Here is a 12,310-nt window from a genome sequence, read left to right as displayed (position 1 = left end):
TTCAAGAGGGCACATTGGGAACAAAAGAAATGACGATCATCAGATAGTGATTATCTTCACAGCTACTCATTCACGGGATAAAGCTAATGCATAATGCAAACCTCTCATCTACTCTGACCGTCAATGGCCCCCTCATCCATTATAAGCTCGGCCCAATATGTATTTCTCAACTAAAGGGTGATCGAAGGCGTGATGGGGCTGACGCGCCTTGAAATGAATGCAACTTTGACCCACATCTCCAACCATCCCCCTGAATTAGAAATCCATACTTCATTTCTCGGGCAAGAACCCTTGTTTCTGCGAGGCCGACGGCTGATGTGGGGAGCCGTGATAGGCACTCAGTCAGTGTTCAGGGCAGCTCGTGCTCTTTATGCCGCTGCACTAACTGGTGGAAAACTCGGGGATGATGGAGGGAGAGATGAGAAGAGGGAAGGCTGACCTTTAGATAATCATCTCAGGGCTGGGTTCAGGACACACAGTTTTTTGGGAAGAAGAAGAATTAAGTTTGACTTTCTTGTCTAAAGGGATTTCAGTTCACACAAAAGTGGCCAAAGGTAAAGGTCCGTGATTTTAGTGTACCCTATATGTGACAGAAAGAGAGAATCTGTCTTTGTTTGTGTACTGGATTTGGAAGTTCAAGACTGATGGAGGTTGATGTATCACTTCACAATTGAAATTAATGCTATTTCAGGGGACCTTCTACCATCTTAAAGGTGCTGCAGTCAAAGTATGAAGTATTACCATCTTAGAGAGGTTTTTAGCCTGGTAGATACTCATATTGGATGCATGGCCTTCCCACTCACAAGCTACTAGATGGAGTCGGATGGAACTGTCTCTTTTATCCTGAGGTCCACGCACAGTGCGCAATGTTTACATGACTCAACCTAAAATGTCATTGCAATTCATCATCAGAGCAGCTCAATAGTACACAAAGTCAGAAAATACTACATATAAAGGGAAACATCACAATAACCAGCTCCAAGACATCAATAAATCATTATCCTAACAATAATATTGCTGAGTACCGCTTGTCACTCATTACAGTCATAAATACACTCAAATTGACTATTGTACAATTACAGAAAATAATAAAAGCTGGTGATAGTTTGTGGGGTTGTTTTCTTATGCTGCCCAGCCACTGTTAATCAAACCTGATTTACACACCCACGCAGTCCCGATGAAGCACATAAGCTAGTATTTTGAACTCCCAATAAATATTACTGAAGGATTTAGTTTATTATCGCTTAATTAGTCTTGAATATTTAATGTTAATGCACAAACTTCTCTTCAAAGATCTTTAAAAAACATCATTTCACTGGCTTTAAGATAATGTAAACTTGATATAATACTAATATACAGTCAGTTGTTAATCATAAATTAGGGTTTGCTGAAATGTGGATCTATGAATTGAATGAACTCATCAAACAGACCCAGAAACTGTATCCACCTGTAAAGTATGAGCTGATTGTCTCAGACCACCTCCAGTTGAACTGTGACACAGTCTGTGGACAATGAGGTGCAACATCCATGTGTGGGTGTTCTCACATCATTACTATAGGTACTCCTGCATTACTAACCATTGGTTACTAAAATAAAATTATTGAAAAACGTCATTCATGTGGCAGAAAATCACATTTGAGCCCATCTTGGTGCAGAAATAAACAATACTATACACTGTTCATCATTTCCCAGCATTCATCAAACGGGTTCTGACCTTGTCTCCTGGCAACAGCGGTAAATGGCTGCAATTAGACTATAATGCAAATGTACTGCAAAACAGTGAACAAATGTGAAAGCAGGGTGGAAAGAAGAGTCCAACTCGGGTTCAGACTCAGAAGAATAAACCTCATTTTAAAATGGCCTCAGAAGAATGCACACACTCCTGCTTTGAGTGATTTCAAATAAAGATCTCTTAGCAATTTTGATGCTATTTTTTTTTAGCATCAAAACATAAACACTGAAATGTATAAGTGAACATGCATCTAATCTAGTACGTGTTTTGTGGGGATCCTGACTAAGTCTAAATATTCTGCTTCGTTTTGCCCTAGAACTAAATCTCTGACCTTCTGATTGCCATGATGACATTTACCTGCTTATCCACACACAGCGTACGTATTAAGTGAGGGTCAGGGGTTTGTGTCAGACTGTAGGCTAATGGTGAACCATGTGTCATATGTCAGCTCATATGCCTTTTTCGCTTCACTGGTGTGACTAGTATGTAATTAACCGTCACTTAATTAGGCAAATTGACTAAAATGTGTTTGGCTGGTGTTTGCAACAGTGATTTAGGTGGTAAATTATGGGGGGGAGGGTCGCACACACTGACATATTAAAGTTTCACATGCTTAGAAATGTCCATTGAACAGATGAACTAACACACTTAAAAAATGAATAATTTTCAAGTTTGATTTGATATGTTGAGTCACCAGTAGTACTGTACGCCTACATTGAAGTGACCAGCCAGTTCATTCCTTGTTCATCACAACGCTGACTTGGAGCATAATGGAATTACACATTCACTTGCTGATCTACTGAGGCCCTCCTGCAACCCAGGCTTGTTCATTTGCAAACGGCAAACATTTTTTGGCAGGCACACTGCTGCCTTCTTCATTAAAGTCTTAAAGCAATACTAAATACTGTATGTGTTCAAAGTTCATCACACCACAGAAAATGTAACCACCAAGCCAAAATCAAGAAATAAGCAGCGTTTTCTGCTCTGAAACGTTTAGGGCGTGTTTAATGAAAATGCTGAGACGAGGAAGACCATCTCGAAACTACCGTGACTTGCATGAGATCAACAGCTGCTGTGTACTCTGTCTCCCTCCTTGTTTGTCTGTTTTAATCTGGTCTCTCTCTGATTTCTTAGTCTTTCACCGTTCCACCGGTACTTCAACAGTGCTAACATGAAGTCTAAATCGCTTTAACTTGATACGTTTATTTTGAACTGATCTTGGTGTTAGGCGGTCGCCTGCCGCTGCCCTGTTAGCTTATTGTAGCTTAGCCTAACATTACCAATTTTGTCTTGTGCTAAGACTTGAAGACTTTAAGCAGTCACATTTGAAATGCATGTTGCCTTACAGAAAATAAACTTCCCAAGCTTTTTATAGATTATATTGCCACAATTGTAATCATATTGTTGATTTTTTACAATAGTGCATAGAAATATCAAAGAATAACCTTTCAGGAAAGTAGAGAAAGAGTGGACCAGACCTGGACTGCTCAAATTAGAAGGCCTATGGAGTCACTATCAGTGGAAATGCTTATAAAACTCAAACAAGAAAGGTAGACAAGCGTTTCCTTTTTTCGACCTGAACCTTTGACATTTTTATTAGAAATGTTGTTTCTCCACAACTAGCATTTGCCTTCCACTTTCATCCCCGTGTCCTTTAAACTTGGTTCATTTAAGTTAATTTCAGTCAAACTGCTATTACCGTTATCTCGTTTTTTACATGGAAGAAGTGAGAAATAATCACACTTTGCACCAACCCCATTCCAATAATAACTCGCTCTCTTCCCAGTATAATCTGTCTCTCAGTCCTTGACTTTGCACTAGAGGAACAGGTCAGGGGAACTGGACTACTGTCGAACACCCAATGGGATGCATTTGATACTGTCAGGAACAATTTGGTGCTGGTGCAGGGTGTGCCAGGAGCGTGTCAGCCTGATTTAGGTTTCCTCTGTTGGGGTACCGGCATCAGGGAGAGTCCCTCTTAACTGACCGTGACTGGAGCTGGCTGGCGAATGCACAGGGATTACCGTCACGCCCCAATCTGACACTCACACACACACGTACACACACATTAAGTCACACGCAGCGGATGTGAATACGTATTTACATATAAACACACCCATTCCCAGCACGAGAAACGCAAATATAATCTGATAAATATGCACACATACATATCCCATGTGTGCGCGTACAGCCACACATGTGCGGACACGCTGTCTCACTCGATCACCGTGCAGGCCTACGGGGCCTTAGAGAGACTGGAGGAGAAAAGCGCACAGGGAGAGGTGTCCTAACATTTCACAACGTGAATGCCCTGCTCTGTAGAGAAGCGGCGATTCATGAAATAATTCAGCACATCACAGTATGAGTTAGCCAAGCGAGGACTCATCTTGGAGAGAGGGAGAGGGAGAGACACCACTGTGGACTCATTCAATTAAATTTTATTACATTTGTATGAATATATGTGATTTAATGTGGATTATGCCTGAGTGCCTTGTATTGAAAGGATTTGAATTCTTGATACTCTTGAATACTTTCTTTGCATGTACATCTGACACACACTGCCACTCTAGCACACACACACACACACACACACACATACACACCCTAGCTCTTGCTTCTGCCTCTGTTGCTGTAGTTACCTCAAGAGCCTTTAACTTCATACAGTACACGATCCCCTCCTATTAACAGTATGTTGCTATGGTGGTTCCCTTGTGGTCTGTTTATGTGTGAACTCTAAACCTAAATTCTTTAACCTAAACATGGCAAAACGTTGCATGTAATCTATTTGCAGGTACGAAGCTACTGCTACATTTCCATATTTAATCATAGACACTGCAGGTAAACAATGCAACCCAGCTCTGCCTTCATACAGTGATGAATGACACGGCGGCACTTCCATTATTACTTCCTAATCAACCCCTTCGGGTTCATATGTACATGCGTGTGTTTGTGTGTGAGTGTGGAAGAGAGTGTAGGTTGAGGTGGGAATCGTGGCAGGCATCATTTCATGAATTTCATTAGCAACGAGAAAATAATTTTCTTGGCAGCAAGTATTGTAATTCAGCTATTGTTGTTAATCCAAATTTAATATGTTGAAAATTATTACAGGGATGGTGTAAGAGCGGGGTGTTGTTGCTGCTGGTGCATTTCTGCAGTCAGTCAAAGTGTCTCTCTCTCTCTGTCTCCTTCCGATTGTTCCTTTTATTTCCTCTGTTTTGTATTTTCTTATTTTCTCTCCAAGAAAAGCTTGTTTATCCCCTCCTCTTTTCGACTCTTATCGTATCTCCCCCTTCCCTCCTCCCTATCACATATGAACACAAGCCACTTTTATCTTCCGCTGGCTTTGTAAACAGTGATCATAGCGAATAGTTCAATAATGTTGATATTCTTGCTTTGAAGAACGGGACTAGAGTGTAAATTCATGCATATGAGATCACTGTTTGATGTAGCTATTCAGGGTTTTTTTTTTTGACGATTGTGGATCACAAGGACATGGATGCTGATTCACTTGACACGTTGCTCCAACTTCCACATAAATTAATCATTTTATCTTTAACTGCAACATCAAGAACAGTGACTCATTCAACTATTCTTACTGGGTAAACATGAATAAGTGACCGTTTAAAGGAAATGATCTGTTTGCAGTCTTTTGCAAAGCCATGGAAAGGAACAAATATTCTTTAAAAGGGAATTTAAAGAACCCTTAAAAGCAGACCTGAAGCCCAGTGAAAATGTTCCCATTCTTCAAACTTCTCTCCAAACTCAGAAGTTGAGCTGAGGTAGCAGTCACGCTTTATCTTCCTCTCACGGGTTGGCGGGGTGGGGTGGGGGCTGAACACTTGCAATATGTATTTTCTCTACATAAGGGGACAGTGGAAAACAGCACATCAGAGTTAGACAGAATATGTGTGAAGGCCTGTAGGGGCAAGTCCAGCTCCAGACACACAGCGACAGAGGTGTGACTCACAATACGCGGAGAAAACAGTTGTACATACAGTGTACTGTACAGTATACTCACACTTCAGGAAACTACGGATGGACTGATCCAACTTTTTCTCTCCCGTTAGACATTGTAACATCTGAGGGGTCGTCATTTTTTGTAGGCTTATGCGTATTTATTTATATTGTTCTAGGCAGGTCATGAGATTGCATTGTTATAACAATTCATTCTCTTAGCTGCTTGAGCTGCACCTGGACCCGATGTGCACTGCCTTTAAAAACTTAAGGGCTGGAGGATGAGGGCCTAAACCTACCACAACTGTCTCAAGGAGCACTGCTATTCAGTTATTTTAACGAGAAGTTGAGGATAACCTAATTTTGTGCTAAGCTAAGCTAATCAGCTGTTTGTGCTATCTGGTCATTTCCCCATTTTTGGCTTTTCCACCATTTCACTTCACCAAGCGATCACCACCGGACCGTACATCAGTCAGTTAAGGTCCATTTGAACTTTTTACACTGTTGTGGAAAGCCCATCTTCATCTCAGGTCCTATTCCCTCACTGGCCCTTGGAGCAGCTCGCTTCAGTTAGACTCCTCAGCCTCAACACCTGGTTCCAGGTTAGGTTCTTGTTCTGGAATCGCTTCTCCTTCTTCAGGCCTGATGGAATTCATCCCATCAAACAGGGCTCACGTGTGCTAGCTGTTAAAATAAAGCATGCGGTGCAGTTCTTCCCACGTGACTGACTGTTTACATTCCACACACACACACCTCAGAATCCCCCTCTTCTTCTCCGGTGTCATCTCAGTTTCCAACACTAGCCAACCTACTGTCCTCTCCCAGAAGTTTCCACCGACTCATCTCTCCATTCAAACTGTTATCACGAATAGGGTCTCTGCCCCAGTGAGATGTTCTGCTGCGCTCATCGCAGACTGTTGATAATTGCATCCCTTAGTTCGGGCCCCTGCAGTTGTAAACAGAGAGTCTGTGCCCTTCAGGATGACGTTGAAAAATGCCCGCTCCATTGTAAACAAGTCCTTCATATTGAACAATTATTTCTCCTCTAGAAGCCTGGATTTTCTGTGTCTGACAGAGACCTGGCAGAGGAGCATGGAATGAGGCCCCCTAATTGAACTTTGCCCGCCAGATTTGTCTTTTATCTGCACTCCTAGGATCTGTGGTCTTCAGGAACCATTTCCCTAATCGGACAATGAGCACTGGGGTACTCTCTTCATTTGAGCAACCCTGATTACCGACCCCCCGGTTTTAATAGCTCTTTTATGTCTGATTTGAGTAGTTTTTCATCCTCTATTATTATGCTGGACAGAGTTATTATGGTTGGTGATTTTAATATTCATGTTGATGACGCTTTGTGTAACTTTGCTGCGGAGTTTCTTAATGTCACTGAGTCTTTCAACTTTGTTCAACATGTCTGGGTCCACACACATTAAGGGTCATACATTAGACCTTGTTTTTCACGTATGGTTTAAATATTGACTCCATTTGGTCTGAGGAACAGCATGTTTATGACCATGAATGTCTTTTTTTTAACCTGTCTTTTACGTTTGATTCTCTGCCTAGTAAACATGTGCATTGCTCTTGTATTTTAAACCACCTTTCAGCAACCAGAGTGCTGTACTGTCTTCTCACACTGATGTTGACAGTCTAGTCCCCTCTTTTAACTCCCATTGCTCCAACTTTCTGGACCAAATAGCTCCCAGAAAAATGAGCCTTTTGCCCTCTGTCACTTCATCCCCCCTGGTAGAATGACACTATTCGTTGTTTATGTCGTAAATGCCGGAGGGTAGAGCGGTTGCGGAAATCCACCAAGCTCCATGTTCACAGTCCAAATTTAACAACATGGTTAAGGATGCGAGAGCCATCTACTTCACCAACCTCATTTCTTCCAATAAGTGCAACCCTAAAGTCCTGTTTGACACCATAAACAACACTGTCTCTCCAACATCTCCTGATCTTCCGGGATTTTCAGATGACGATTACAATAACTTTCTCTCCTTCTGTGTGGATAAGATTAGAGATGTCAGGGCTAACATCAACCCCTATTCTACTCCCATATCTCCTTATCCACCTCAGCCATCAATTTTGGACCAATTCTCTCCAATTTCTCTGCAAGACCTCACTGATCTGGTGGGCAGTATGAAAACTTCCTTGAGCCCTGTTGATATTATACCAACTTCCTTGCTCAAAAATGCAACTGGGTCTGTTGGTCCATGCCTGCTCACTATTTCAAATAACTCTCTGCAATCTGGCTGTGTCACAGGTTGATTTAAACATGCAGCTGTACAGCCTCATCTGTAAAAAGCCAACCTTGATCCATATCTTCCCTAAAACTGCAGGCTTATAGCCAAGCTACCTTTTATTTCAAAGATTTTAGAGAAAGTTGTTGCTAAAGAGATCACTACCATTTTAACAGTCAACCACACTTATGATAAATTTCAATCTGGAAGTATCCGTCAGAAGTATTTCACTGAAACAGCTATTCACAGAGTCTGATCTGATGTGGGTGAGTGCTCTGTTACTACTGGACCTCAGTGCAGCATTTGATACTGTAGATCACAGCATTCTGATTGAAAGGCTCAAGCAGTGAGTGTCTCTGGGAGCACCCAGGACTGGTTCTCCTCCTACCTACCTTTCAGACAGGAGTTTTTCTGTGTCACTTGTGTCCCTTTACGTCTAAATCAGCTGCCCTTTCCTGTCGTGTGACACAGGATTCTGTCCAAGGCCCTATATTATTTGCCTTGTATATGTTTCCCTTTGGAGATACCGTCTCCAGTTTTAAGGGTATCTCTTATCATTATTACGCTGTTGACATCCAGTAGTATGTCTTTTTTAAACCTGATGAGACTGACAAACTGGCTGTCTTGAACAATTGTCTGTCTGCCATTAAGGACTGGATGACAAAAAGCTTTTTACAGTTAAATACAGACAAGACTGAGGTCCTTATCATTGCCTCAGACAGCGTAGCTGCTTCCAAGTTTGCCGAGTGTATCGGCCCCTTCTGTTCAGCTGTTCAGTCCAAGCTCAGAAATCTTGGTGTTATATTCGATCATGCAATGTTTTTGATTAACAACCAGGACATGCTTCTTTCATTTAAAAAACCTTGCTAAACGTAGGCCCATTGTTTCACAAATTGAGCTTCAGATGATTATTCATCCCTTTTATATCATCCCGGTTGGACTATTGTAACTCCCTTTTCAACTGCCTCAGGAAGTCACAATTGGTCCAGAACGCTGCTGCAAGGCTGCTAACCAGGTCCAACAGATCAACTCATATCACACCTGTCCTATTTTCTTTACACTGGTTTCCCATCAAGTTCAGGATTCATTTTAAAGTCCTTGCTTTGTACATATAGAGCCCTGCGTGGTCAGGCACCAGCGTACATCTCTGAGCTGCTTCATCCGTACATCACCAGTATGTCTCTGAGGTCCCTTGACCAGGGTTTACTGTCAATCCCTCACACTCGACTAAAAACCATAGGTGATCGTGCCTTTGAAGTGGTGGCTCGGACATTGTGGAACACCCGTCTTGTAGCCATTCGATCTGAAGTCTTGATTGATGCTTTTCAAAAGCAGCTGAAAACACATTTATTCAAACTGGCCTTTTCCTCGCCTCCTGCTGTCTAGCATTTATGGGTTATGTTTGCTGTATTATAGTGTGTTTCAGACCTGTTCCTTCTCATGGCTGGTTGTTGTTTCTTTTACTGCTTTTAAGATGTTATTTATGATTTTATCATATATATTTTCTTTTTCTTTTTCTTTTACTCCTGTGAAGCACTTCATGACTTGTGTGAAAAGTGCTATTCTAAATAAATTTAACTTACTTACTTACTTCTCTCATTCTGTAGCCATCATCTCTGGTCAAAGTCTCCCCTCCTAGGCTGGCTTGATGGTTCTTGAATTTTGTTAACCCTCAAATACTGCCATAAACAGACATACGTACATTAATGCTGCACAGATCTTCACATTTCATTGGTTAATTGTTTTTTGTAAAAAAAATCACTTGTATGCAGCAGCCAACTCATCTCGTCTCCCTCTTTGGTTGTAGCCTCGGAGCCGGGCTGTGTGGAGAGCATGAGTGGAAGGATTTTGGATGGAATGCAGAACCTTATCTCCTGCTCCATCCAACTCCAATTTTGCTTTGGTACCTCTCACACCATGAGTCTGACACATGCCCGAGTAGGGTAATATTTTTGTCTCAGTCTGAGACTGAGATAAGTCTGAAGAGACACATGGGACAAGACAGAAGGAATTCAAAACTAGAGGTGATTAATTAATCAGTTTGGCTCCGATAGGGTGTTTTACAAACTATTGTTGGATCAGGTGGTGCGGATAGGCTCTCATATTGGGTCAGCTGGAGTTGCTGGAGTTCAAGCTACAATAAACAATAATACAAGAGTGGATTTTTCTTTATTTTGAGTGAGTGGCGAGCAGTTGAGTGGAGAGGGGTGAAATCGAGTTGGGACAGTGGAGCAGGTAGGTGGAAGAACCAACGGTTCCATGAGTGAAGAATGGAAATTCTCACTGCTCCACTCTGATCACATGCTCTGGTACTCACATTCATGTTCCCCTTAGGATAAATAGCAATAACTTACATCTGGTATCGTCATCAGGTCAACATTTTTATTTAATTTATTGATATACTTTGATTCATGACGAAATTACGAAGCCAGAGTGACCATAGATGGAAGAACATCCTCAAAATCCTGTCCTCTCATTTAGAAAAGAGGTATGAAAGTCATTTCTGTCTGTTTAAACAGTGGCCTATGAGCACATGAGAGTTGCCAAACAAGTTAATTTCAATCAGAAGTGGGGTAGAAAATATGGCTGCGTGCAGCAATTATAATCATACTGACAGAGACATATAGCTTGTTGATGAAGACCTGGGTGAGGTTGCTCCTCAGGCATAGTGAGTACTGTGATATGTATGCAGTATTTGTGGTTGAGTTGGCTAACTCTCTGCTTTTCATTGCTAATAAACAGCACCCCCTTATTTCCTACTCTATTAATCATCTGCCTCCAAGTTTAGGTTTCTATGTCACAATCTTCTAAAAAAGGGATTAATCTGCTTTTACACTCTCATCACAGCAAGGCACTCCACCTTATTAAGTCCCCATGGGGACCCAAAGTCTTCAAGCAGGTTTAAATTAGTGCTTTCTTTCTCTGTTTGATTTACATCCAGTGATTAAATGGGGGGAGAGCGAGAGGGGGAAAATAGCTTACATCAGCAGCTAAGACGATCTTTGAATGCAGAACTGTTATTTCACCGCAGACTAAATCATTCAGATACCTCTCAATCTTCACCAAGCTATTTCTGTGACACCAAATTACTTGGGCTTACTCCAAAGACATGTATCAAAGGTAAGGTAAGATAAAGGTAGTACATTTAGACAATTATGCGTAACTAGTTTGACACTTCGTCTTACCACTACTAGACTGAGCGAAACAAACTTTGGACATGATGTGTAGACGATTGGAAATCCAAAAGCTTGATCTCTACAACAGCACTCTTAGTATCTTATCTTCTCTTTGCTCACACTTCTTAAAGGTGCTCTTGCATGAAGTTGGCAGACTCACAAAAAGACAGGTTTAGAAAAGAATAGTCAAAAAATAGCAGCAGAGGTATTTCGACATTTAGGCTGCATCCCAGTTCCCCACTTGGCGTTACCCCTCTTCTCCGTATGGCTTCATGAAGGGTAGGGTGTTCCGTTTCTTTTGGGTACTGAGGAGAAGTGGTCATCTAGCCCTCCAAATGGAGTGGTAGAAAACAATTCCCAGAATGCTTTGTGAACCTAGGCAGTATACTATATTTATTCTGACCAGTTGTAAAATGGTAGTTTAATTTGCTATATTTTTGCAGTTCTCACTGCATTTTTGTTTTGCTCACGTTGGGCAGACCAGAAAGCAATTTATTTGCTAACCCAGTAGTTGAAGTTGGAAGTCAGATGCGCCAGAATAAAGAGACACAAGAGCACACAACTGGTTCCAATTCAACATTAAGGTGCTAAAACGAAATCATTCCTTTATTTAAATTATCCCTTATATTGTCCTGGAATAATCCTATTATTATTATTATCATTATTATTATTATTATTATGCCAGAGCGACAGGATCAGTCAGCATGTAATGGAAAATGACATTTTCAACTTGACTACACATCAGACGATAAGCTGTAATACAGAGATTACAAGTTTATTTAGTCAAATCTTTTGAAATAAAGCAGCAGAGTCTTCCGCTCCATCAAATCTGTTGGGACTTTTATATTTCACTGTAAGTGAAATTCTAAACTCTGCGTATGACACGTTGCCAACTTGTTCTAGACAGAAAAATGAAACATGTTTACAATTTTAAATGTTACTGATGATGTAATGTGAATATTCTTTGCATATTTTCTGGCAGATTTCGATACCAGCTTTCGGATGTGTACTGCTACCTACAATATCAGAGTATGCAGAACAGGATCTAGTTTTTAACGGTGTCTATTTTCCTAGGTAAAGAGTTCAGCCCCTACACCTGCTAGCGCCATTCTGCAGGGCTTCTACTCAGTCAGGGGTGCTCCAAAACAAGGGGTGGGTCCAAGGAGGTGGAATTGGGTTGTCCGCGGTATGGGTCAAACTCAACTAAT

The sequence above is a fragment of the Pempheris klunzingeri genome, chromosome 3 (genome assembly GCF_042242105.1).
Source record: "Pempheris klunzingeri isolate RE-2024b chromosome 3, fPemKlu1.hap1, whole genome shotgun sequence".
Classification (NCBI taxonomy): Eukaryota; Metazoa; Chordata; class Actinopteri; order Acropomatiformes; family Pempheridae; genus Pempheris; species Pempheris klunzingeri.
Note: the sequence above shows the minus strand (reverse complement) of the source record.